The sequence below is a fragment of the Notolepis coatsorum genome (assembly GCF_963971535.1).
Source record: "Notolepis coatsorum genome assembly, chromosome: 19".
NCBI lineage: Eukaryota > Metazoa > Chordata > Actinopteri > Aulopiformes > Paralepididae > Notolepis > Notolepis coatsorum.
In genome coordinates this window covers 92,864,424-92,879,949 of record NC_140183.1, presented here as the reverse complement: position 1 = coordinate 92,879,949, position 15,526 = coordinate 92,864,424, and the positions used below count along the sequence as shown (strand labels likewise).

At 46.2% G+C, this 15,526-nt stretch overlaps 1 pseudogene across 1 annotated transcript in view; it reads left to right on the top strand.

Moving 5' to 3' along the window:
* LOC311246636 overlaps nt 1-15,126 on the top strand; it is a 54,013-nt pseudogene extending 38,887 nt beyond the window's left edge. The window contains exon 5 of the transcript in view: nt 15,089-15,126. The product of the transcript in view is annotated as an uncharacterized misc_RNA (transcript). The remainder of the gene's footprint in view (nt 1-15,088) is intronic.
* The last annotated feature ends 400 nt before the right edge of the window (nt 15,127-15,526 follow it).

The following is a 15,526-nucleotide window of genomic DNA, read 5'->3' as shown; positions in this document are numbered from 1 at the left end:
GATCATGCCACCATCCAAAGAATCTAAAAAAGGTAAGCCAGGGTGAGAATTGAAGATGCTACAAATCATGTTTAAACAGTCATCTAGTTGGCATTTTAACATGCATAGCAACATACCATTCATTGTAGGGTCTTGGCCAACAACTGGAGGGTTGACGGATCTTAGCGCCTTACGAGACCGGCTCGATTTTGGAGTCTGTCCTACAACATATTTTAGTTGGCATGTTATTCACAATGTATATATTTTGGGCCAACTATAGAATAACTGCAAGAAATGCAGAAGTCCAATCAAATTAAAATGCTCAATTTGTCGGTACATGGTCAGACTAATTTGTTTAACTGTTTATTATTATTATTATTATTAACTGTAGCCATTTCCAAAGTGCCTATATAAAATAAATGCATTGCATCAATACCTGGGAAACCCACATCAGGTGCTTTGGCAAAACGTTTTCTTTTGGCGTCGCCACTCGAGTCAGAGTCCGAGTGCACATACTGCTGATTTGGCCTAAAAAAAAGTATATATATACACACATATAAATAAATGTAGTTATGATACTACGTTTATTAGTCAAGGCTAAAGTCTGAATACATAGGCCCTCAGGCCACTGTGTGTTATCCTTTTAGCACTACTTGCAACTACAACAGCAGTGCCATTATTTACAACACCCTAGGGAGAGTTGTCCCTTTAACAAAGTGAACACTGTACCTGGATCTTCTTTTCTGGCGGAGATCTCCTTCGTCCTCAGATTCAATTTCAGAGGTTGGACACATAGTTGAGGTGTACTTGGTCTCTCGTTTTTTGGCCTCATCATGGGTCTCTGGAAAGAGCAGAGAGAAAATGACAATTAACATATCTGCAGTCCAGTGTTTAACGAAAAAATATATGTACCTCTTATCATATGTGCATCGTCACAATTTGCGTCCTCACTTTTTGTGTATGTGTTGCACGAAATACTCACCACACGTAGTAAGCTCACGTACATCCTTATAGGTGATCCATTTATCATCTGGTTGCAGTCCATCTCGAAGGGCTTTTGTGAGCTTTATGTGTTTAGGGGGCCATAACACAGTCTGGTCTTTAGCATTAAACCAGCTCCCTAGAACTACTGCTGTCCCACCATTTGGGAACTGTACAACTGACCACAGCACCACCTCACCATTCATCTTCAAAGGGCTGAAATGAGAATTTACGGTACTCATAATGATCTCTCCTTACAAGCCATTCCCATACCGTCCTAAACTAATATAATCCAGCCTTATTTCTGTCTGTAGTCGTCGGTGTAGGTTATCCAGTGTACATATCCACACGGTCTTCGTCTAGGGCTCCTCGGGTGAAAGCGCCAGGGTAAGCAGCCCAGCCTGGATAAGCACACTAGCTGGTACGAGGAAACGTTGGTAATGCTGGTCACTGTAGAACGGTAGCCACACAATACACTATACATAATAGACTAATAATAATAGAATAGGTCGAACTCAACGATACAGCTTTAAACTCTGACACTTCAGCTATCAATTTGCACGCGGTCTCAAGGCTCTATTTTGGGGCAAAACGGGCACACTTCACAGCACGTTGTATCGTGGTGAAGGCTTCAACTTATTGGGGTAACTAACTGCTGTATCCACCTGAAACGTATTTATACGTAAGGTGAATAATCTATAGTACCAGCCTTATTTCTGTCTGTAGTCGTCGGTGTAGGTTATCCAGTGTACATATCCACACGGTCCTCGTCTAGGGCTCCTCGGGTGAAAGCGCCAGGGTAAGCAGCCCAGCCTGGATAAGCACACTAGCTGGTACGAGGAAACGTTGGTAATGCTGGTCACTGTAGAACGGTAGCCGCACGATACACTATACATAATAGACTAATAATAATAGAATAGGTCGAACTCAACGATACAGCTTTAAACTCTGACACTTCAGCTATCAATTTGCACGCGGTCTCAAGGCTCTATTTTGGGGCAAAACGGGCACACTTCACAGCACGTTGTATCGTGGTGAAGGCTTCAACTTATTGGGGTAACTAACTGCTGTATCCACCTGAAAGGTATTTATACGTAAGGTGAATAATCTATAGTACCAGCCTTATTTCTGTCTGTAGTCGTCGGTGTAGGTTATCCAGTGTACATATCCACACGGTCCTCGTCTAGGGCTCCTCGGGTGAAAGCGCCAGGGTAAGCAGCCCAGCCTGGATAAGCACACTAGCTGGTACGAGGAAACGTTGGTAATGCTGGTCACTGTAGAACGGTAGCCACACAATACACTATACATAATAGACTAATAATAATAGAATAGGTCGAACTCAACGATACAGCTTTAAACTCTGACACTTCAGCTATCAATTTGCACGCGGTCTCAAGGCTCTATTTTGGGGCAAAACGGGCACACTTCACAGCACGTTGTATCGTGGTGAAGGCTTCAACTTATTGGGGTAACTAACTGCTGTATCCACCTGAAACGTATTTATACGTAAGGTGAATAATCTATAGTACCAGCCTTATTTCTGTCTGTAGTCGTCGGTGTAGGTTATCCAGTGTACATATCCACACGGTCCTCGTCTAGGGCTCCTCGGGTGAAAGCGCCAGGGTAAGCAGCCCAGCCTGGATAAGCACACTAGCTGGTACGAGGAAACGTTGGTAATGCTGGTCACTGTAGAACGGTAGCCGCACGATACACTATACATAATAGACTAATAATAATAGAATAGGTCGAACTCAACGATACAGCTTTAAACTCTGACACTTCAGCTATCAATTTGCACGCGGTCTCAAGGCTCTATTTTGGGGCAAAACGGGCACACTTCACAGCACGTTGTATCGTGGTGAAGGCTTCAACTTATTGGGGTAACTAACTGCTGTATCCACCTGAAAGGTATTTATACGTAAGGTGAATAATCTATAGTACCAGCCTTATTTCTGTCTGTAGTCGTCGGTGTAGGTTATCCAGTGTACATATCCACACGGTCCTCGTCTAGGGCTCCTCGGGTGAAAGCGCCAGGGTAAGCAGCCCAGCCTGGATAAGCACACTAGCTGGTACGAGGAAACGTTGGTAATGCTGGTCACTGTAGAACGGTAGCCGCACGATACACTATACATAATAGACTAATAATAATAGAATAGGTCGAACTCAACGATACAGCTTTAAACTCTGACACTTCAGCTATCAATTTGCACGCGGTCTCAAGGCTCTATTTTGGGGCAAAACGGGCACACTTCACAGCACGTTGTATCATGGTGAAGGCTTCAACTTATTGGGGTAACTAACTGCTGTATCCACCTGAAACGTATTTATACGTAAGGTGAATAATCTATAGTACCAGCCTTATTTCTGTCTGTAGTCGTCGGTGTAGGTTATCCAGTGTACATATCCACACGGTCCTCGTCTAGGGCTCCTCGGGTGAAAGCGCCTGGGTAAGCAGCCCAGCCTGGATAAGCACACTAGCTGGTACGAGGAAACGTTGGTAATGCTGGTCACTGTAGAACGGTAGCCGCACGATACACTATACATAATAGACTAATAATAATAGAATAGGTCGAACCAGCTCTCTAGAACTACTGCTGTCCCACCATTTGGGAACTGTACAACTGACCACAGCACCACCTCACCATTCATCTTCAAAGGGCTGAAATGAGAATTTACGGTACTCATAATGATCTCTCCTTACAAGCCATTCCCATACCGTCCTACAAAGCCAAAGTGCACTACACACATTGCATTTTTGAAGCATTTAAAGGAAAACTCCAACATTTTGTGAAATTAGCTTATTTGACATCTTCCCTGGAGTTATAAGAAGATACATACCTTTTTCGTCTCTCTGCATGCATTGGGCTTAGGGAACGCCTGGACAGTTAGCCTAGCTCAACTTCATCACTGGAAGTGGGGCAGACATCTAACCTAGTTCACTACAGTCAGGAAATATACTCCAAATACAATCAAAATACAACTCCCAAACGTTCCCGTAAACATGTTGTGACCTGTGTATTTACCACGTCTCCCAGTCACACAAGTCACACAAGTCTCCAAGTCACACAAGTCTCCCAGTCACACAAGTCTCCAAGTCACATGAGTCACACAAGTCTCCAAGTCACAAGTCACACAAGTCCAAGTCTCCAAGTCACACAAGTCACACAAGTCACACAAGTCCAAGTCACACAAGTCACACAAGTCTCCAAGTCACACAAGTCTCCAAGTCACACAAGTCACACAAGTCCAAGTCACACAAGTCACACAAGTCCAAGTCTCCAAGTCACACGAGTCACACAAGTCTCCAAGTCACACAAGTCACACAAGTCACACAAGTCACACAAGTCACACAAGTCACACAAGTCCAAGTCACACAAGTCACACAAGTCTCCAAGTCACACAAGTCACACAAGTCTCCAAGTCACACAAGTCACACAAGTCACACAAGTCACACAAGTCTCCAAGTCACACAAGTCCAAGTCTCCAAGTCACACGAGTCACACAAGTCTCCAAGTCACACAAGTCACACAAGTCACACAAGTCACACAAGTCACACAAGTCACACAAGTCCAAGTCACACAAGTCACACAAGTCTCCAAGTCACACAAGTCACACAAGTCTCCAAGTCACACAAGTCACACAAGTCACACAAGTCTCCAAGTCACACAAGTCACACAAGTCACACAAGTCTCCAAGTCACACAAGTCACACAAGTCTCCAAGTCACACAAGTCACACAAGTCTCCAAGTCACACAAGTCTCCAAGTCACACAAGTCACACAAGTCACACAAGTCTCCAAGTCACACAACTCATTTTATATGAGTTCATATAAAATGTAAGTGATTATGGCATGATAATTGAAGCTTATTTTTGGTCTTTATTTTTAGTTTTATCTTATTTGAATTTTTATTTAACGGGAAAGTGGCCAAGCCACAGTTGACATTCTACTTATGGTAGAATTTAGAATGTTAGATCCTATGGTATACATAGGAATGTTAAGGATAATTGGATCATTCTGGGATATCCGGTGGTTTAAGGGAGGGAGTCATACGCGAAGGTTGTGTTCATGGAACACAATCCTGTACGACTCTCGGTGGGAGAGGAGGGAAGGGGATTTTTATTTGTATATATGTATGTTTTTAAGCTCGGCTCTCAACGGGACCTCACTAGTTGGATGTATATCTATTGTTGCCTCGCACTCCAGAAGCATTACCAAAAACTACACTACAACATGTATAGATTATGGCTAGTTTGAATATAATGATCTGGAACACTGGGGGAATAAATAACCAACTCAAACGCAAAACTGTGCTCACACTAATGAAAAAAGAACAGGTGGACGTTGCTCTGCTAAGCGAAACGCACATTCTAGAGAAAGACATAGATAAGTTAGCGGACAACACATATCATAATATTAGTCACTCTTCTATTGGTACGAGAACCCGGGGTGTAGCCATAGTAGTTAAACGTAAGTTGAATATTGAATTAAAGGGAGTATGGTCTGATGTAGATGGTCGGATAACTATAGCTAAGATTGTACACAAGAACAGGAAAATAGCGTTGGTAGCGGTATACGCCCCAAATTTGTACGAAGTGGGTTTCTTCACTACACTAACCAATGCAATGTTAGACCTTCCCGATTACTCATTTATAATAGGTGCGGATTTTAATGCCATTTGGAATCCAAGGATGGACAAATCTTACCTCGCCTTTTCCAGCGAACAAAATAATTCATCTAATGCATTAAAGGATTGGTCGAAGATTACAGGTGTAAATTACTTATGGCGATCACTTAATCCCACGACCCGAAAGTACTCTTGTCGATCTGCGAGACATAACACATTATCCAGAATAGATTATGTCTTTGCATCCCCGAGACTATTTGATAACTATGAAGTGGAAATGATACCCAATACACTATCAGATCACTGTTATTTACTCCTAAAAGGAACATTTGGTATACTATCTTCCCGAGCCCCAAGATGGCGATTTAACTCGATGCTGCTTAATAACAAGGAATTCATTACACAACTCAAAGAAGCTCTTATAGTATTCCTATGGGAGAATGCAAACTCGGTGCAAGACCCCAGAATAATATGGATGTCGGTAAAGGGAATGATCAAAGATTTCACTGATAGCTTTTCCTCAAATGCGCAAGAATCGATGCACAAAACTGGCTGAGCTGGAAACGCTTTACTCAACATTATTTAATTCTTTAAAATACAACAACTCAACTCAACTAGAAAATCAAGTTAAGGTACTAAAAAAAGAGATCAATGAAATATACAGACAACAATCGGAAATACAAATACGTAGCACAAGACAACAGCAGTACTCCCAAGGTTCTAAACCTAGTCACCTATTAGCCATGCGATTAAGAATTAATGCAAAATTTGCAGATATAACTACCATTAGAGCACAACAAGTACTTGAAACAGACCCTGAAAAAATAAATGATACATTCAAAGAATTCTACTCCGACTTATATAAATCAGAAACGACCTTCGATCAAAACAAAATGGACACATATCTTAATCAAATTATTCTCCCTAAACTTTCAGAGGATGACGCTAAACAGTTAGAAACACCGATCACACTAGATGAACTTAGGGAGGCCATATCTGAAATGCAAAGTGGTAGGGCTCCTGGAAGAGACGGTATCCCACCAGAAATGTACCTCTCTTGTTGGGACATAATTGGACCCTTATTACTAAATATGATTTTATACTCAGTTAAGGAGGGGAACTTCCATAAGAATGACAATATTGCACTCATAACAGTCCTCCTTAAAAAAGACAAAGACCCCACCGAGTGCGGTAGTTATAGACCTTTAAGCCTCCTCGGAACCGATATCAAACTGTACTCTAAGGTATTAGCCCTCAGACTACAAAAGCATATGACATCTTTAATTCACCCGGACCAAACTGGCTTCATAAGAGGTCGCTTGATCACCGATAACATAAGACGATTACTACACGTACTAGATGCCAACAAGGACGACACCATACCTAAGGCGATGCTGTCCCTGGATGCAATGAAAGCTTTTGACAGGTTGGAATGGTCGTATCTATGGGCAGTATTAGAAAGGATGGGGTTAGGAAAAGGATTCATTGATATGATTAAAGTATTATACAAAAACCCATCGGCCATGATTACAACAGGTACAATCATCTCCAAAATCTTTCCGGTATCACGCTCAGCCAGACAGGGTTGCCCTCTTAGTCCCGGACTATTCGATATATCATTAGAGCCTTTAGCACAATATATAAGACAATCCCAATCCATTGAACCAATCATAATCAAGGGCACACAACACAAAATTAGTTTATATGCGGATGACGTAATACTGTTCATGCAAAACCCCAACACAGCATTGCCTCATCTTCTCAAGCTGATTGAGGACTTTGGAGATCTATCGGGATTTAGGATAAATTGGCCGAAGTCGGCCTTCCTCCCACTTAACGCCCCTGCAAAAAGAAATATAACCCTCCCAAAAGAGATACAGATGGTAAAACAATTTAGATGTTTGGGAGTTGAGATATTCCCCACCATAAGCCAAACTGTGAAGCACAATTACATAAAAATCCAAAACAAAATCAAATACGACCTTGTCAGGTGGTCGAAACTTAAAAACTCAGTACAGGCACGTATATCAATAATCAAGATGGACGTCCTACCTAGAATCAACTTCTTCAGCTCAATGCTACCGTTACCCCCTCCAAAGGGTTACTGGAAAGAATTACACTCCTCCACATACAAATTTATTTGGAATAACAAACCACCACGTATAAAAAGATCCACCGCACAGAGAAACAAAGCAGACGGAGGTATGGCATTTCCAGATTTCTACCACTACTTTAAGGCGTACACTTTAAGACCACTGACAACATGGTTTGATCCCCAAGCATCAGTATCCTGGAGAAATTTAGAAGAAAATATAGTAGCTCCACACAAGCTGAAGGGCATAGTATACACCAAATTAGCATTTAAGCAATGCGAACGAAAATTTGGCCCCATAATCACTCATGCGATCCGGATAGGGCGTGAAACACAAAAAAAATATTCTACCCTACATAAATGGCATAATCATACTCCCTTATTCAATAACAATACACTCTGGATAGGAAAACAACCTATAAGATTCCCTAGATGGGAAAAGCAAGGCATACACTCATTAGGAGACATCTTCAATAAACAGGGTTTTTGTAATTTCAAGGAAATACGCAAAAAATGTAATCTCACCAAGTCCACATATTACTTTTACGCACAGTTATTGACATGTTTGAAGGCTCACGGTGTTCCATTAAATATACCAATTGTACACCACAGATACCACAAATTCTTCTATGAAAGAGAGACATCAAGAGGTTTTGTTTCAGATTTTTATCATCAATTACTAACATCCTCATATGAAACCCTCCGCCTAGACTCCGTCTGGAGGAGGGATATACCAGACCTGGAAAGTGATTTTGATTGGCAAGAAGCCTGGGCAAATATTCGATTCACATCAAGGAACCCGGACCATCAACAAATCAATCTTAACTATATTCACAGGACATACTTGACTCCTATAAGACTGAAAAAAATTGGTCTTATACAAGACTCCAAATGCTCCTTATGTACAAATGGGGACGAGGGGACATTTATGCACATGTACTGGGACTGCCCACCAGTTAAGATATTCTGGAAAGAGGTGACCCAGCAACTATCAAATCTCTTAACTTGGAATATACCTGTACACCCCTCTGTACTACTGCTGAATGATGTTTTTGAGTGTGCAGTACATCCACAGCTAAAGAGATTGGTTTTATCGGGTATTACAGTGGCTAAAAAGCTGATAGCATCACGATGGTTCCAACCGGAAAAAATGTGCCGAAAGGTCTGGATTATTACATATCTCGATGTGATCTATCAAGAAATATCTACAGCAAGAATTTTGGGTCTCAATGAATCCAAAATGACATTGTGGTTAGAAGTGGTGGAGAAAATAAAAGCTAGCATATAATGGTAATGTCTGGTTAGGAGTGAGGGAAAGTGGATGGATTATCCAATGGGGGGTCCGGAAGGGGGGGGTACAAGCTGGAGCATATGTGTGTAGGTTTTTAGATAACAGGTATTAAGGGTATATCCTATATAAGACAATTAACTAAAATGTGATTTAATTGGATGTGCACTGACAACTAATGCTTGTATATCTTATCGTGTGTTGTCATGTTTGTTTATGTGAGGTTTTGTCCGTTGCTCACCTACTCGCTCTGTTCCTTTAAGCCTACTCGCTCTGTTCCTTTAGTTTTCTGTTAATCAATTGCATTCTCCTATTCACACGCTTCTTCCCGTAGACGCCGTTTGATTGGTGCTTCCCCAACCACACGCTTGTCAATCTCATCCCGCAGCTGTCACAGCTTGTCATTAAGCATTCCTCTGATTATATATACCCCGATTCCCCATCAAGTGTTGTTGGATCGTTTTGATATATCATCAGCATTCGCCGTTCCTTCCTTGCCTGCTGTTTTCCCCTGTGCTTTGCCTCCCAGGATATTCAAGAAGTATTCCGCTTGGACAACCCGTTCCCCGTGGCGACGCGCTCGCCCTGTTTGATCCTGCTCTCTTTACGCACAGCGCCTGGGTGAGTTTTGCTAGACTGTCTTTGACCCTATTCGTTTTTCGTGTGTGTTAAACACTGAAGAGATCCTGCTTTTTGTCAGACTGTCACTCACCCTGTGCCTGCTTTTTGGATTGTTCATTTGGGATAATATTTGCTTGAACATCGCTCACTGTGTGTATTCACACCGAAGATATTATCACTTGGATTATTATTGGGACTTCGCTCACTGTGTGTATTCACACCGAAGATATTATCACTTGGATTATTATTGGGACTTTGCTCACAGTGTGTATTAGCACCGAAGATTCTATCACGTGGATTTGTTGTTGGGACATTACTCACAGTGTGTATTTACACCGAAGATTCAGTCACTTGGATTACTCTGTTTTGGGACAAGTCACTTCTCCTGTCACCTGCTCTGTTCCCAACTGTACTCTGAGCTAACCCGCTCCCTCTCTCCCTCTCGGTCCCGTTACCACCTCGGAGAGCTGCCGAGAGGATTCTGCAGAGCGGCTCTGACGTCACCGTCTGATTCCTCAGACGAACCATCCCGGGAGAAGCTGCAGAGCAGCAACATTCTTCTATGCTTGTATCCCAGTCTTTGTTTGTTCTCAACCAAGTTTATGCTGCTATTTAGTGAAATAAAACAAGCCCTTGTTTTGGCAACTCTGAAACAACTCTCTTTGTGTCGTAGCGTTTGAGGTCGGTGTCAAACCATAACATTACGATCCAACCAAAATGACGACCCCAGCCGACACAGAGAGAGTCAGAACAGCACTAGCTAATCAGATCGAGTTGACCAAGGATCACAGTCACCAACTAGAGAGGGCTGCGGCTGCGGTGCATGATCTCAGGGAACAGGTCCAGCCTATTCAAGGGTCCCTGGCCGCTCTGGCAGGACAACAGTCAAGTATACTCGTTCAGCTTCACACGCTGAGCGACACCGTTAACGCTTTAATTGTACCCTCACTTCCTTCAGGAGCATGGTCTGGACCCTGGAGCCCGGTTGGGTACCTTCCGACAGGGGAGCGGCGGGGTAACTGACTACGTCCTGGAGTTTCGTCTGGCGGCGGTGGAGAGTGGATGGAACGACCCAGCACTTCGCCTAACCTTCATGAGGGGGCTCAGTGACGCAGTCAGGGACCAGCTCGCGACCCGGGAGGAGCCTGACTCCCTCGAGGACCTGTTCAGCCTCGCCATCCGCATCGACGGACGCCTCCAGGAGAGAAGGCGTGAGAGGACCCGACTGGTACCTCCTGAGGGACCCCGGACCCCCCGTACTCATGACGTTACTGCTGGTCGCCCTGCCCTCAACACGACTGGTGGTAGCGTACCCTCCCGTTCGGTTCGCGAGGAGGAACCCATGCAGCTGGGACGCTCTCATCTGAGCCAGGCTGAACGTGAGGCGAGGTTCAGGTCCGGTCTCTGCCTCTACTGCGGTCGGGAGGGACATCGAATCGCCAACTGCCCCACCCGGCCAAAAGACCAGGCTCGCCGAGACCCCGGGAGATCCTGGTGAGCCGTTTTTCCCATTCCCAGAGCCGCGCACCACCTGGCCATCTGATGAGCGTCACCCTGGCCTGGGCGGACCAACGAGCGACGGTGGAGGCACTCATCGACTCTGGGGCAGACGAGAATTTCCTCGACTTCGAGTTTGCTACCCGGGCCAACATTCCACTTGAGGACCTTGTGAGGCCCTTGGAGATCTTTGCATTGGACCAACACCGCTGGTGAGTCGTCTCCGGACTCTTCATCCATACCTCCCGAGTACCACGACCTCTTCTTCTTTGTTGGGAAGAAGGACGGGGACCTTCGACCCTGCATCGACTATCGCCAGCTCAACGAGATCACCATCAAGAACAAGTACCCTCTTCCTCTCATGAACTCCACCTTCGAGCCTCTCACCCAGGCTACCGTCTTTACCAAGCTGGACCTCCGGAGTGCCTACCATCTTGTCCGTATCCGTGAGGGCGATGAGTGGAAGACCGCCTTCAAGACCCCCAGGGGCCACTACGAGTACCTGGTGATGCCGTTCGGCCTCACCAACGCCCCGGCGGTATTCCAGGCACTCATGAACGACGTCCTTCGTGACAGCTTCCTCAGTCGGTTCGACTTCTCGCTGACTTTCCGTCCTGGTTCCCGCAACACGAAGGCCGACTCCCTGTCCCGGTTACACTCCAAGGGGGCTCCACCCTCTGAGGACCCGACTCCCATCCTCCCGGAGGCCAGGGTGGTTGGAGCCATCACCTTGGGCATCGAGGGGGTGGTTAGACGTGCCCTACGCTTCCAGCGTGCTCCAAGCAACGTTCCGATTCATTGTCTCTTCGTCCCCGACTCTGTCCGGTCCCGGGTGCTGCTATGGGGCCATACCAGCCGGTTCGCCTGCCACCCGGGCGTTCATCGCACGTTCTCCTTCCTGGCTTGTCGTTTCTGGTGGCCCACCATGCGGAACGACGTCAAGGAGTTCGTATTGGCCTGCGCGGTCTGTGCCCGCAGCAAGGCCTCGCACCAGGCACCCTCCGGGCTTTTACAGCCACTTCCCGTTCCGAGCCGTCCTTGGTCACATGTGGCGCTAGACTTCGTCACAGGTCTTCCCTCCTCCCAGGGGAACACTTGCCTTCTGACCGTGGTGGATCGATTCAGCAAGGGGGTTCACCTCGTGGCCCTTTCCAAGCTTCCCTCGGCGGCCGAGACGGCGGACCTCCTGACTCACCACGTGTTCCGCCTTCATGGTTTTCCCCAGGACATCGTCTCTGACCGGGGGCCCCAGTTCACCTCCCAGGTATGGCGGGCTTTTTGCAAGGGATTGGGGGCGACGGTCAGTCTTTCCTCTGGTTATCATCCCCAGACTAACGGACAGACGGAGAGGATGAACCAGAGCGTGGAGTCTGCTCTTCGGTGTGTGGCAGCCGAGAGACCAGCTTCCTGGAGCCGTTTCCTTCCCTGGGTCGAGTACTCCATCAATTCCATGGTCAGTTCCGCCACCGGCCTCTCACCATTTGAGGTTTCCCTGGGCTACCAACCGCCTCTTTTCCCCGCACAGGAGACGGAGGTGGCAGTTCCCTCCGTGCAGGTCCACCTCGACCGCTGCCGACGGGTCTGGGAGATCACCAGGACCGCGCTGCTCCGGACATCTGAGCGCGCCTGTCGTGGGGCCGACCGGCGCCGGGTTCCTGCACCGACGTACCACCCTGGGCAGAGGGTGTGGCTTTCCGCGAAGGACCTCCCGCTTCGGTCCTCGGCCAAGAAGCTTAACCCCCGTTTCGTCGGACCTTTCGAGGTTCTGAAGGTACTCAGTCCGGCGGCCCTGCGTCTGAAGCTTCCTGCGTCCATGCACATTCACCCCGTTTTCCATGTCTCCCGGGTTAAGCCCGTCTCCCTCAGTCCCCTGATGCCTCCAGCTCCTGATCCTCCGCCTCCCGAGATGGTGGATGGTCACCCCCAGTGGCAGGTTCGCCGGTTGATGGGCGTTCGACGGCGGGGTCGGGGGTTCCAGTACCTGGTGGACTGGGAGGGTTACGGCCCTGAAGAGCGGAGCTGGGTCTCCCGACAGCTCATCGTGGATCCCGGCTTGATCACTGACTTCCATCGTGCCCATCCTGACGAGCCGGGTCGGCCTGGTCGCCGGGTGGCTCCCGTGGAGGGGGGGGTACTGTGAGGTTTTGTCCGTTGCTCACCTACTCGCTCTGTTCCTTTAAGCCTACTCGCTCTGTTCCTTTAGTTTTCTGTTAATCAATTGCATTCTCCTATTCACACGCTTCTTCCCGTAGACGCCGTTTGATTGGTGCTTCCCCAACCACACGCTTGTCAATCTCATCCCGCAGCTGTCACAGCTTGTCATTAAGCATTCCTCTGATTATATATACCCCGATTCCCCATCAAGTGTTGTTGGATCGTTTTGATATATCATCAGCATTCGCCGTTCCTTCCTTGCCTGCTGTTTTCCCCTGTGCTTTGCCTCCCAGGATATTCAAGAAGTATTCCGCTTGGACAACCCGTTCCCCGTGGCGACGCGCTCGCCCTGTTTGATCCTGCTCTCTTTACGCACAGCGCCTGGGTGAGTTTTGCTAGACTGTCTTTGACCCTATTCGTTTTTCGTGTGTGTTAAACACTGAAGAGATCCTGCTTTTTGTCAGACTGTCACTCACCCTGTGCCTGCTTTTTGGATTGTTCATTTGGGATAATATTTGCTTGAACATCGCTCACTGTGTGTATTCACACCGAAGATATTATCACTTGGATTATTATTGGGACTTCGCTCACTGTGTGTATTCACACCGAAGATATTATCACTTGGATTATTATTGGGACTTCGCTCACTGTGTGTATTCACACCGAAGATATTATCACTTGGATTATTATTGGGACTTCGCTCACAGTGTGTATTAGCACCGAAGATTCTATCACGTGGATTTGTTGTTGGGACATTACTCACAGTGTGTATTTACACCGAAGATTCAGTCACTTGGATTACTCTGTCTTGGGACAAGTCACTTCTCCTGTCACCTGCTCTGTTCCCAACTGTACTCTGAGCTAACCCGCTCCCTCTCTCCCTCTCGGTCCCGTTACCACCTCGGAGAGCTGCCGAGAGGATTCTGCAGAGCGGCTCTGACGTCACCGTCTGATTCCTCAGACGAACCATCCCGGGAGAAGCTGCAGAGCAGCAACATTCTTCTATGCTTGTATCCCAGTCTTTGTTTGTTCTCAACCAAGTTTATGCTGCTATTTAGTGAAATAAAACAAGCCCTTGTTTTGGCAACTCTGAAACAACTCTCTTTGTGTCGTAGCGTTTGGGGTCGGTGTCAAACCATAACAGTTTATGTGTTTGTTTAAAAAATTTAAAAAAAAAAAAAATACAAAAAAAAGGGGAAAACATCTAGAATCATAGAATTTTAAACTATCACATTTACAGTAGTACTGTGTGTTTGTTTGTACAGCATTAGCAAATAACCAAGTACTATTCCATTGACTGTGAACAGTATGATTTGATGATTTCAGTTTAAACAGTATTACTTCTAACATAGGAAATCCCAAGCACTTTGCAAAGGCAGGTGTACAGTATATGACCTGCCTCTTCGTACATTAGTAAAGTCTCATTGGGGGGAATGACCAGCACTCAGGGCTTGGAAAGGAAGGAAGAGAAGGGCCTCTGTGGAGCCTGTAATATGGGGGATGATGCATGATATCTCTGTGGTGGGACCTGGGGAGTGGGCTGGTTGGAGGCCGATTGGAAAGGGAGAAAGGGTGAAGCTGGTTTCTCACTCGACAATGTTGAACTTGAGCAGAGGAGGAAGGATAAAATTGCTGCTTATCAAGTTCAAATGGATCTTGCTCCTGAGGCATTTGCCTAGTATCTGTTGGATGTCTATCTGGCAGCCCTGCTAGGTAGTGTAAGGGGTACCTGCTGCTCTCGTGATACTGAGGCCCAATGCTTCTTTCTCTCTGGTTAATAAAGCCATTTTTAGAACAATCCAACCTAGGTGATTCTCTAATTGTGTCCTTGTTGAAACCATCATCCAACAGCCGAGGTGGAGAAACTTGAGCACCCCAGTGTGAGGTGAGATGGGGGCTGGGCAAGTGATAGCGTGATGAAGCCCCAGAGGGCTGAAAGTCCACGAAAGATTGAGAGGGTCGCAGCAAATCATCAAAGATATCCGGGACCTTCTCCACACTGGAGCTTGTCATCCATTCCATAGCCTTGAAAGAAGAGATTGGAGAAAATGTAAATCAATTTAATTCAACTGATCATGAAAACATTTGAAAAGGAATCATGGATAACAGTTCACGGTACTTAAATTCAATATAACTAATGAACGGTGGTGTAAAGGGTTCTCACCTGGACCTGGTCAGGGCTCTGGTGTGGCTGGAGCGGGGACAGCCAGGTGGGAGGCTGCTGCTTCCTCCTCCTCTTAAGGGATGCCGTTTTCTCAGTGTCAAAAAATGACTGATTCCCACTACCCA